We start from the raw sequence: 13,570 nt of genomic DNA on the forward strand, positions 1-13,570 counted from the left end.
CACAGCTTGGATGGCTGATATGACAGTGCAAAGATGCAGAGTTAAGATGTGAAGCCATGGCCTCAGTATCCTGTGCTAATCTGGTATTAGCAACAATCACAAAACCTTAATGAAAGTCCTAAGGGCTCTTGAAACCTTCATTATTTTAGTGGAAACTTTCCAGAGGCATAAAGCTAAACACAAGTTATTTAGCTGGCTATCAGACTGTAGAATGAGTGATTTTCTTTGTACACTTGAAAATCTCTTGTCAGTGTGAACAAGGGTTCCCCACGAGGACCATAGTTATCAAATGCTCTTTTTCACTGTCTTGAACAGCAAGTTTGCATTTTAAATTCAAATTTTAGAATGCTGTGAATCTATGTGCTTATAGCTATATACGTTATGGGGCAAAAAAAATGCTTGCCACAGAAGTATGTTTGATGTTAATTTTGTTTGCTAGATCCTCAGGGAAGGCTATTTCAAAACAGTGCTGTTTTAATAAAACATCAAAGCTTTTTCATTCCTTCAAAATGACTCTCTTATTGGAAAGCTGTAATAGCTTGGGTAAGGTTTATGTGAATGTGTGTATCTACCTTGCAGCACACAAATAACTGACAAGTATCAGTTTGTCGTCCCAGATGTTATATAGTACATTACCAAATCCCAATCAGAATCACCTTTTTTATTCTATTAGCTTATTCTTCATCCATAAATGTTGCAAACTACAGAATTTTTCCCATTTTTAGAAATCTAATCAGGTCTAAATTATTTGACTGAGGTTTTTTTCTTTAGTTTTATGATCTAATCTACAGCATTGTCTGCTGGGACAAATTATTTTTCAATGTCAAACAAGAAACTAGTGTAGTATTTCTTTTCTAAGATGAAATTTTTTTGCCAAATAAATGCCAAGGATATATAGTTAAATGTGAACAGTTTGGGGAGGTGAGGGGGAGGTGCAATTTGAATAAATGTTTCCATAGGACAGCTCTCTAAGTGTATAACCAACAAAACATAGACACCAGCAAACTCCACTAATTGAGATATTCCTTTGCCAGGATGATAAGTCATGCTGAGTTGAGGAGGGCATCTATACCTGATCATTACTTTCATAGATGTTCGACTGAGCAACCAAATATGATTGTCATACTCCCACAGCTACACCTCATCAATAGATAAAGATTATACTAATATATTTTATTATATTTCTCAAATTTACATATTAATCAGAAGATTTCTTTTCTCATTTAGCAGAAAATTCATCCACAGCCCACAGGCAGACTCTAGCTGGGCCTCAACTCAGTGGGATGAAATGACAGCTATTTCATTTTGCTTAAATGTGAAGTTAAGCTGCTTTTTTTCTCTTGTGGAGGGGGATGTGTTGTAATCCTACTAACATTGTGTCAGTGACTATGCATTTATGTTGTTAAAAGGTCCATTTTAGGATTTCTTTTCAAAATGTTTTTGTGAGAGGATTTGGTGTAGTCTTGTAAACCAATCCTGAATTCAAGGGAGGATATTATCAAGGTAGCAAATGTATTTATTTATATGGAAAATTTAATCCTATCAAGCAGCTGTTTATGCTAGAAATGTCATCTCTGACTTTCTTTCTTCCATCCTGATATGACTGCAGTGCTGATCTTCATTTGATAACTAATATATACAGAGTCACCATTTTGTCAAATACCTGGATATACTCAGTAGGGAAATCTCCCTGGAACTTTTAACTGATTGCTGCAAAAAAAAGAGACTTTTAATCCTGCAATCTCCATCCTCTAAAATTCAGGATAGCTGATCTGGGTACCAGCTGTCTCTTTTCAGTGAGACAACCATTTGGGGTACAATTTTCTGTAGTTATGTACAGCTACCAATTATTCACTGCCACAATGGACCATTAGGGTCCCATCAGTCAGTGATTCATGTCTGCTAGTTATTTTAGATATCTAAAAATCTAGAAATTAAAAAAAAAAAGTAGAATTAAGAAAATAAATAAAAACTTTCCCTGTCTGCTTCCAGAAAAAACAAAAAACTTTGGTAAAAACACGCACTGAAATTTTCTAGAAGTCACATTAAGATAGAGCAAAGGACCGCGGGTTGACTGAAACCAATACTGCAACGCAGCCAAAGAGGACATTTTTTACACAGGGGGGAGATATTTTAGTAGTGGGGGGTTTGAAAAAAAAGTTTCTATATTTTATAAATTGTCACTAAACATTTCAGGCTGTGGGAATACATGTGGCTGTAGTGTATATATGTATGTAAGTATACAAACAGTTGGTTTTCCCTGTCCCCAGCAGGCCTAATCCAAATCATTCCATAATTGTGTCTGATAACATGCTGCCAGTTCTGTCTACATAGAGCCATCAGAGGACATTAGGAAATCTGATATTTTGCATTATTTTTTATCTCATTTACTGCCATCTCAGAGAAATTCAGCTGTTCACATCTCCTGCTTATTAGCTTCAACACAAAGCTGTACTGACACAAATATATGGGTAATGTACCTAAGAAAAAAAAGTAGCTCAAGTATTGCCTTTTCCAATTCTCATCTCTTTCATGCAGCTCAAGGGAAACACTTGGAAACACTGATAACCCAAGCTTTGAAAAGATCATTTGAATAAAGCTGGTATCAGGCACCCCCTGACACATACTGAAAAACAGATTACCTCTCCAAACAGCTACCCAGTCTTTATTTTTAATCATTAGCAAATCAGGTTTCAAAGAAAGCTCCTCAGTAGGCGTGAATTCATGAATTTGTTATGGATATTTTTGTTCTTGTTCTTAAAGGAGTAGGTAATTGTCATCCTGACTGCCTTAGAAATAAAAATAAAGAAATAGTAAAAAAAAAAAAAAAAGAAAAAAGGTAAAACCCCAAATCTCAGAATTGGAATAAGTATATTTAATCAATTTTTCTACTGGGCCAGATCCAATAATTTATAAGTTGTTTTTTTGTCATCAGTAAATTGATTTTAAAACTGCTACTCTATAGAGTGATAGCAAATCAATCTTTTAAGAAATTATTTATATTGCATTTGAACCAGATCAAGATAAAAATAGAAATAGTAGTTATAATGAGAGCTCTAGTACTTTCTGAATGGACTCATCTAAGTGGGTTGCTAATAAAAAATGGTAAATAAAGAAGCCAGTTTGCAGTAGATTCCATATGTAATTTTTTTATCTTACCTAACATGCTCAAACTAAGGAGAAAAAAGATCTCAGTTTAAAAAAATCTCAGGACAGTCTTGTGTGGTATTTATGTACATGAGGGAATATTTCTCCTTCATTTCTTTACATGACTATGCAAACCCATCTACAGAGTGGTATGCTTTCACACGGATCTAAAATAGATAATCTTTTTTTTGTGGCAAAAATTCTTGTGGAATTTAAAGAGCACCTCTGTCATATACAATGTCTTCAGGAGCTAAGATGTGTTCAAATAGTTGTGTTTTGTAAAATGCCATATATTATGTATATGATATATAATCACCATATTTTTATCTTCAAATGTATATAAAATAGCAACATCCTTTGTTAATTTGATGGGATTATTTAATACTGAGAATAAAAAGTCCTCAGCTACTAGGCAGTTCTTAGTTTTTTGAAATAGACTTGACTAAACTCTCAGGGAAATTTGTTTAGTAAAGTAGGTTTGGGAATATAAAAATCTTCATGCAGATCAGAAGGGATCCAAAAATCCTTATAAAATCATTTTTACTGGAGAAATTATTTAGAATGCTCAGCTGTGAGGCTGGTTCAGTTATCTGAAAAGTCACTTTTCCTTCTGATAGCATTAATTGCTTGAGGGCTGTGATAGACAGGGAGAAGTCTGATTGTTAAAATTTAACAGCAAGAGAGCAGGAACATTACATCTGCCAAGGAGCTAATGAGTAGCTGAATGATCAGAAAAGGCAGCACTGACATTCATGCAATAAAACCAGAAGAGATGAAGTCAAATTATGAGTCCTTCAGAGTAAATATCTTATTTTCCCCAGTGTATTAGAGCTAGCAATTAAACAACTGGTATTTCCAATATTAGATTTTATCTTTGACCATATGGTACAGCTTACAGAAGTAATTTGGGCAGAACCTGATGTGAGTTTTTTATGTGCTTGCTAAGTTTTTTCTGGGTGCAAGCAGATGCCAACATTAGAAACATATCACTGGGTACTATTAGAGTAGGTACATTAGCTAGACATTAAAAAAATGAGCCAGTCTATATTTTCCTCAATGAATAAATATGCAATTCTAACTGCTTTAAATTCATAGGTCTAAGCCACTGGCCTTTATATATGATACTGATAATGGACATATGTCAGAGTCTGTAGTTTTACTCAAAACTTCTCTTTACTCAAAACTGCTGGATCTGAACAGTGGAAACCTGCTGACTGTGATTTTTGGTGGATGGACAACAGCTCAGGTGGAAAAGCAAGAGGCTGCTTTCAGAGAGAAAGAAATCTCAGTGCTGCCTGAGACACACTGCTGTGTAATGCTGAGAGAAGTAGGAATGAGTTGTTGCACAGGGTGATGCCAAAAGAGGATGTATAGTTGGATCAGAAAAAAAATTTATTGAGGTTTGTTTCCAGATAACATGACTTTCACTACCTTATAATGAGCGATTACCAGTTTCTCTGAAAAAGCAAGGCAAATCTGATGTTGGATTTCATAGGTTGGAAATGTTTGCAGCCCTTTCTTTGATGCTGCTGTATGCAGCAGTGCTCACTCCTGTCACAGGTAGATTAACTCAGAGGAGCTGATGCAGCCACTGCCCCCTCTGCCTCCCCCCATCCCTCCAGCAGATACTAAATACAGTGTCAGGCATGAGAGTCTGGGTCCAGAGCTGCTAAATTCGAACAGGAGCCATTCCCTTCTCTGCAGAGAAACTGAACTACTGCTTTGGGTTTCTGTGCTAACCCCCTAGGAAGGACGTGGGAAATGCCTCCCTGTGTCCCTGGCTCCCGTTGCTTACCAAACACCGTCCATCAAACCTCAGCATGGCACCTACAGAAATCAGCACTTGGCAATGGCTGTGGGGAAGGAAGCAGGGACAGCCTCCCTTACACACTCCAGACCTTTATGTCACCAGGCTTTCTGCCGTGCTTAGCTCCGTGCTGGCTGCACATCCCCCTGCACACTGCTGGGAGCAGCAGGAGGGAGCAGCCAGCGAGCAGGCAAGATTTTTATATTCCCTCCCTGCTGCAGGGCTGGGAGGTGCCAGGAGGGGCTGGCTGCTGGTTCCTTGCTGCTGGACCAGCTGCTGCACCAGTGATGAGAGCTGCTTGCCCCCACAGTTCAGGTGCCAGCTGAGCACGGATAACTGCAGCAGTAATGATTAATTTTGCAGCAGGATCCAGCGTTCAGTTGACATTGTTCTAATGTGATAGGAAATACACAAACACCTGGGAGGCAAAGATCTTCATTACATTAACTGGCTGCCATTTTGCAGTCCCTTGTTATGACAGCTGGCAAAACAGCCCTTTCTTTGGTAAATGGTATTAGAGGGTTATAGATTAAATTCAATACCATTTTGTTATGGTACTTCTAGTAGGTAGATTTAGGATATAAAGGGATAATTATCAGAGAGAGTTTTAAAATACACTGCTCATTTAAAATCTAAATGAAGATACAATTTTCCATCAAACAAAAAACATCAACCATAATGTAGAAAATATTTCCCTTTTATTACAAGCTAAATGATCTAGTCTCTGTGTAAGCCAAGAAATGTTATAGCTGTTTCTCTTCATGCAGGTCATAAATGTCGTGTTTATATAAGCAGATTATGGAGATATTTATGTAAAAATTGCATCAAAATCTTTTAAAAAAGACACTGAAAATCTGAAATGTTATATTACAAATCTCTCTTGATTTCCATAAAAAAAAAAGTTATATTGGGAAAGCTTGAAAAAATTATTAAACTTTTACTCAAAAGTATTACCCACACAAACTAACACGAATCAAAAAGTTACCTTATATCAGCCAATGTGTAAAGAGAGTCATCTGCATGCCCTTAGCAAATTTAAATTGGCCGGGTTCTTTGTATCTGAAAGCCATGGTAACTGAAATGACCTGACATTTTCTGTAGGCTAAATAAGGCAGTCCTGCTGAGTCTGAGTGAAGAGCAATGGTTCCTTAGGAGAGTCTGGTAATTCTACAACCTAATTTCTATTTCTAAATTGCCAGTGACTGCAGCAAGGATAAGGATGGTGGGTTGGTCCTGCAGCAGGGGTGGGGCCAATGGATGGGGCTTGGGGACAAGGTGGTAGCCATGGTGGGGGTAAAATGAGATTCCCTGAATACTCCTTTTTGGAGTGCACAGATGATGTGTGTGTGCATTTGCAGGTGGATTGTTTGTTACCTTTTTTGTTTCTGATCTTTAAGTCTGAGTTCTTTAGTCAGAATACTCAGCCCCAAGAGCTGAAAGAATTTTATTTTTCCAATTTGCTTTCTTTTCGCAGCTGCATTTCATTACTATCTCCTGTGCCAAAAATGTTGGTTGCCTTATTGCATCCTCAAACAAAGATCTTAAGAATTTTTCAGCATCTTGTATGGTCAGCTTCCTCCTTGAGAGAACTAGGAAACACATACAAGTTACCAATGACAGGAGCTCCGTGCAAGTGCACAGAATTTACTGGGATAATCAGGCATTGAAGCCCTTTTCACAAATGAGAACTAGAATTTGTGGCATTCAGCCTAGCAACACAGAAATGGTGATTCAGACATGCTACATTCTTTGTTAATTTCCATGAAGGCAACACTTTCCAAACAACTTCTTTTATAACAATAATTGTTAAAACATCACATGCCTATACTAATTGAAAAACATGTTTAGTCCCCAGTTAACAAGTTTGCATTAGAATGATTAATGTCAGGTGAATTGAGCTAGAGGAAGAGTCCAATTGGCTCTAACTGGCCCTAGTTTGAGCAGGGAGGTTAATCTAGACCATCTCCCTCCCAACATCAGCAACTTTGTCATTCTCTTAATCTGATAATGAAATATCTGCCCTGCCATTTAAGTTCTGAAATGCTTCTGAAAGGTGCCAGCTGACAGCAGTTCCTAAGCAGAAACCTACAGTTAGACTTATTAGCACTTAACCATGGCTGCTAGAAAATATTATCCTAACAAATCAAGCAGTCTGGGCTCTCCAAAGCAACACAGCACTTTTCAGCAGTGATAGTGAACAAACCCTACAAAGAACTGCATTACAGAAAAACATTTTTTTTGCCACTGGGGACAAGCTAGCAAAAGAATGCAGTGGGTTGACCCTGTCTGGACTCCAGGTGCTCCCCAAATCTGCTCTGTCACTCCCCTCCTCAGCTGGGCAGGGGAGAAGAAATATAATCAAAAAGGCTCGGAGGTTCTCTCCCTCATAAGTGTAGGAAGAGACCACTCATCAATTGCTTTCAGAGACAGGAAAGACTCAACTCAGGGAAATTAATTTAATTTATTACAATCAAATCAGAGTTGGATAATGAGAGACAAACCCAAAACTTTAAAACACTTTCCTCCCACCCATCCCTTCTTCCCAGGCTTTACTGTATTTTCATGTTCTCTACCTCCTCCCCACCCAGATGAACAGGAGGATGAGAATGGGGTTTATGGTCAGTTCATCACACCTTGTTTCTGCTGCTGCTTCCTCCACAAGGGGGGAAGGCTCTTCACACTCTTCCTCTTCTCCAGCATGGGGTCCCTCCCACAGGAAACAGTCCTCCATGAACTTCTCCAATAAGACAGTTCTTCACAAACTGCTCCAGTTGGGAACTCTGGATGTGGTTCAGCCCTTCAGGAACAGATTGTGTGGTGTGGGTCCCCTCAGGGTCACAAGTCCTGCCAGCAAACCTGCTCCAGTGTGGGCTCCTCCACATGGGACTGCAGGACCTGCCAGGTAATGCACAAGGACCACAGCCCCCTTTGGGCACATCCACCTGCTCCAGTGTGGGATCCTCCATGGGCTGCATGTGGATATCTGTTCCATTGTGGATGTCCATGGCTCTAGGGACTGCTGGTTCTCTAACCTCAGCTTTCTCAGCATAAGCAAGCAACGTTGAAAATAGACCCAAACTGAAACAGAAAAATAAAGGCATAAATTTCCTGATTAATTTCATTCTACAGGGGTTATGCATTCTCCTCTCTTTTTGTTTTCCTGAGTTCCTTTACAACCTTTACAAGTTTGGGCTGGAGGAAATAGGAGATGAATGGTTTCTAGTGTTACTTCCTGGAGATAAAGGTCATGTCTAAAATGTGAGACACATAAAAGTGGTGAACTTTAAAACACTGATTTAAAACATCTTAAGCATGGAGCAGGTTAGGTGTTTTGGATGGAGCCACTGAATTTCATACTGTATATAATGTTTGAGGCATTTATTTAGTGCTGTGTTACAGCACAACACACTTACCTTGCTACCCATGCCATCACCTGGGAGGTGACTGAGCTGAAAGCTCTTTAAAAGGTTATAGCTGGGGCTAGATTTCACAATACAGCTCTGAGGAGTTTGCAAGGCAGGAGTCACACAAAAAGCCTTCCTTGCTGAGCCAAACAGAATCTCACCCTGACCAGCATGGAGATTGCCCCAGCCATTCCCACATCATCTGCCCAAAGCTGGTTCCCATAAAAGCTTCACTGAATGGCTAGTACTTAATTTCCTAAAACAGAAGTCAGTAGAAACTTCATATCTGTGGTTCTGATAATCAGTCCAAGGCACTCACAATGCAAACACCAAACCAGAAACTTGATCTGAAGTGCAGCTCCTTTCAGGCAGTAGATGACCCTAGTTACTGTCACCTTGAACAGTGCATAAAATTAAATATGTTTTTCACTGAAAATAACTGAAATACTCAAAAATTCCCAATGTCTTTTCAAGTTTAATGAGCCTTCTCTATGCACTTTCTTTTAACATTTCTTTCCCTTGAAGAACAAAGTTATTCAATAATGGTTTAATGCACTGTACAGATTTACATGCAACCTCCCTCTAGTATTGTAAGCTGTCTTGCTCTGCTTCATCTATATTTTTTCCACAACACAACAATATTCAGAGCCCCTATCTACATATTTTCATCAGTCCATTGTTCATTAAGTAAGTCACAAACATGTGAAGTTTTGATCAGTTTTGAAAAAAAAAAAAACCAGGGATATTTTTAGCCAATTTTCCTGCAAGATTTCCATCACCTCATTGACAAACCAGGTGAGTGGCTGCACAAACAAGTGAGAAACTCACTTTAACAATCAATGAAATCTGCCCCTCCTCTCATTTTTTATTAACTCTTATGCTGACAAAGATGTAATGTTCCTGAATTAAAACACAGGTGCACACTTTAAACATGATGGTAAGTATATCCATACTGGAATAGATCTTATTTTGTACACCTTAGGAAGAGAACCAAGCTGGAAATACTTATTCCACATGCTTACTCCTAAGGGTTTAGGACAGAATGATCACTGCAGCACAGACTAGACAAACTATCTACATTTGAACAAGTTGTCCAAAGAATAAAAGTAGCTCAGTGCAAACTCAGCTATCCTGCTTCTCCAACGCATTTTTCAGCTTATATTTATCTATAATCTATTGTGTCTGTATCAATAAAAATACTGGTGTTAAACAGTTTAAGGTTAATGGTAGGTAAATGCTCAATTATGTGTTATAAAATAAATAGTAGGGATAAGACTTTTCTAGTTTAAATGAAATAGGACTGACTATAATATGGATACAGAAACAGCACTGTTGGACTCTTCTTCTAGAACCACATAGGATTGCTGGGGCAGAAGTTTTAACTTAAAGAATGAAAGATTAATTGATGTGTTTTGCATTCGGGATAACTCAGTATTTAAACCCAGGCTCTGAAATAATTTTATGGTTCAATTTCCAGGATGGAACAAAGGCCATGTAAGTGAAATATATGCTAACATGTAGCAAGGACAAAACATCTGTGGCAAAATGTGGGGCAAGGAAAATTAAACAAGTCCATTTGTATTACGCCACAGGGAATAAACATTGACACAAGATTGCAGGAAGACAAAAGGATGTTTGTAACAGTGAAATATAATCCCTTCCCTAAGATGAAATTCTGCTTTTGTTTGCAAAAGTCAGGTGGGATTCTCTCTCATATAAATGAGAACAAATGATTTGATAATGAGCATTTTGTCTTCATTCCTAATGCATCTCAGGTGAGCCCTGCTCTTGCCAAGTACATAATTTGTCACCACAAATCTGTGGATATTCTGATTTCCTTGGGTGATGAGCAGGATCTGGATGAATGTATTCATATGAATATGCTAGTGTAATATATCATAAGAGTATCATTGGTACTGGTAAGACTTATTATTCAGAGAGCAACACTGGCCAGCAGATCTGTGGGGAACATTGTGTATTTTATTTGTGTTAACTTTAAAACTTGACAAGGAAACAGAATCTTTTTCATTAGGAAGGGAAATTAAAGATGAGTAAAACAAGCTGCAAATTCTGCTAAGTTTTGTCAACCTCTGGGAAAAGTTTTACATTATTCCTGATTGTAAGGAAGGTATATGAGGAGAGGTAAACTATAAAGTGTTGTTACAGTTGTCCAAACCTAAGCAAATGGATATTGATTCATGAAGTATGATGAACATAGCAACCCATTTTATTTGCAGCAATGATAGAGTCAGATTAATGTGAAAAAGGAATAACACTATGATTTCAAAATAATAGAACCCTTTCGTGTTTTGGCACATTAATTTAAATGTCTTACAGAGGGACTATATGTCAGATTTGATAGAAGGGATATATTGGTATGAGCAAAGAAAATCTACACACATGAGTTAAATTTCCTTCAATACAGATGGGCACAAGTGGCCTAATTTTGCTCTGCTTTTGAGAGAAAATTTGCTGTCCTCACTTTACACTTAATGTGATATTCCAGAAAATTTGTTTAGGTGAAGCCATCCTGATTTTAGACTGTGGACATTTGTAATAGTGATTAAAATAAAGCAGGGATGAAAATAAGGCAAAGAATCAGATACGCTATTAACATCAGGAATGGCTTCTCTGAACCATTTTCTTAAATATCCTGCCACATATTTATCTCAGAAATCTTCACCCTTCTGGAAAAAGCTGGCTTGAAATTTTTCACTGAAATGCTTTTTAATAAACATTGTTACTTTCATTTAGGCCAGAACTTACAAGAACCTGTGGTTTTTATGAAAAGTCACACAGAAGATTCAGAATTTGATTTCAAATGTAATTTTCAGACTGTGCTATAGATTTATTTCTCATATGAACATAATGATCTTTCTGCTGGATTATTGCAAATATTTTGAAGATGACTGCTGGTCGGTTCTTCTTGCAAAACCTTTTCTGTAGTTCAGTGTAACTCTCCTGTCGTTTACAGAGAAACAGTTTGCCTGTTAAAAAAAGCCAGTTAAGTATAAGGATGGAAGCCAATCCCACCACCACACACAGAAAGCCAACTCCTTACACTTCCCTTCTACAGCATGTGGTGAATAGAATAGGAATATACCAAGGGATAAACAGCTCTCTCTCATTGATCTGTTGTTGGAGTCACTGTTCAATACCTAAATAAATCATTGTAGGAGTAGAAATTCCTAAGTCTGGTTTGATATGAGTATTGCTTGGATTAATTAATGTCTGATAAAATGCAAGTTCTTCTTGAAGCTTTCCTGTGACTGCAGTGTCCATAGTATCTCTCTCCAGGGGAATCTTTTGTTTCTAGTAACATAATTGATCTCACTCCGTGGGGTCCCCAGTGGTACAATGCCAATTTGACTCTTCCTCTTCTCAGCAGCCTATTTTCTTGCAGCTTGGAGGAATTTAATATTACTGACCCCTCTACACTTCTGTCCAGAAGTTTGTTTTAAAATAGCTGATAGACTCAAGGAGATACAGAATGACAGATTATGTTGCAAAATACCATATATTCCAAAGTAATGCATCCTTACAATGCTGCAAGATCTTCAATGGTTAATTTGTGCTCATGAACACTTAGTGATCTGTAATTGATGGCATATTAACTTTCTGGGAAGAAAATCCTCTGAATTCTAATAATCAAGAATATCATATCTAAAATCAGAAAACATTAGTATATGATCTAGAGTCAAAAACTAACGTTGGAAGTTAAATAATTAAAAGTATTTTCCCTTTTTTTAAAGAATTGGTGAGCAGCCTTTGGGCTACATTAATTCTTTCCTCCTTCCTCCTCCATGCTTATAAATTATTTTCTTCCCTGAGGCTTCATGCCTATTCTGGAGAAGTTAAGATTAATGTAACTGTTCACATTTATCATTTGGCCTGGCAGAATTCCAAATCGTGGATTTGATTTCTGGAACCAAAGTAATTCAAGGTTGTTTAGATGCAAGGTTTTGAATCCATCTTTATTAGAAATGAGATTTAATAACAAGATCATTTTCTCTTCTGGACAAGCTCTCTTCACTGTATCTTTTCCCTGCTGAAATTCAGCATGGATTGGCTTTGGGTGTGATTTGAAACTTCCTTTCTCTGCAGCTGCATTGTTAAAGCACTTGCACTATTTTGAAAGAAGAGTGTTTCCTGCCTTTTCTGTGCCTGCTTGAGCTGTTGGTCTGATGCTCACAAAGTTCAATTTGACAAAATTGAATGTCCTGGAGGTCCACTGCACGAGGATCTGAGCATTATTTTTCTTTTCTTTTCTTCATTTTGTGAAACAACTGAAGCCTTTTTGCTTCAAATGATTAACTGTTCATTATATTCTTAGGTGGATCCTTGGTGATACACATTGATACTACTATTGAATAAAACAGCACTGGAATAATTTTTTTTTAAAGAATGAAGTTACTAAAAATGAATTAAAGCAAAAATCATGAAGACTGATATCTAAGACTGGGTAGATAAAGACATTTGTGTTTCTGTTCTCTTATAACTACTGCTTTTATTTTCTGCCTTTCAGCAATGCCCTTTCCAAGGGCTTTTGTCACCTTAGTTACAAGCTATTGTAGATACACTGTATTTGGGTAAAATATAGTAAATAGAATTGCATGACCATGTCTGTTTGCTTTGTAAATATCATAATATGCAAATATATGTTTCATCTTTATTTGCCTTTTTTTTTCCAGTTATATGATTTCCATTGCCAAGGAAGATAATTATTACATAGATTTTCATGACAGTGAAACAACATTAAAAAAAATTAATTTTTCCTTTACCCTGAAAAACTACTACAGAGTCCCAAGACTCTTTGACATGATCCACAAAATGCCAAATTTCTGGAGTCCCCCTACCTATGACAATTATTAGGGTAAAAACCATTTTGACTCTATACTAGGAAGAGGGTCCTAAAGAGTAGCAATATCTCCTTCTGATGAAGTCTCATGTCTCCTCCACTCTATATTTCATTTTATTTTTACCTTCATAAATTCTTCTAGTTCTTGATTTTCCACCAATTATTTATTTCCTTTCAGTCTTCCCATCATTTACATCACTGTTTCCCCCCCTCACTCTATATTGCCTACTAAGCATTCATGATCTTAAACGTTCCCAGATTCTTGTCCTTCTGAAATGTATTTTCCTGGCACACTTGACTGTCCACAAATTCTTCTGTGGGAAGAAAGGGCCCCTGTGGATGAGTCTTTACCAC

Source organism: Agelaius phoeniceus, chromosome 6 (assembly GCF_051311805.1).
Source record: "Agelaius phoeniceus isolate bAgePho1 chromosome 6, bAgePho1.hap1, whole genome shotgun sequence".
NCBI classification, from domain to species: Eukaryota; Metazoa; Chordata; class Aves; order Passeriformes; family Icteridae; genus Agelaius; species Agelaius phoeniceus.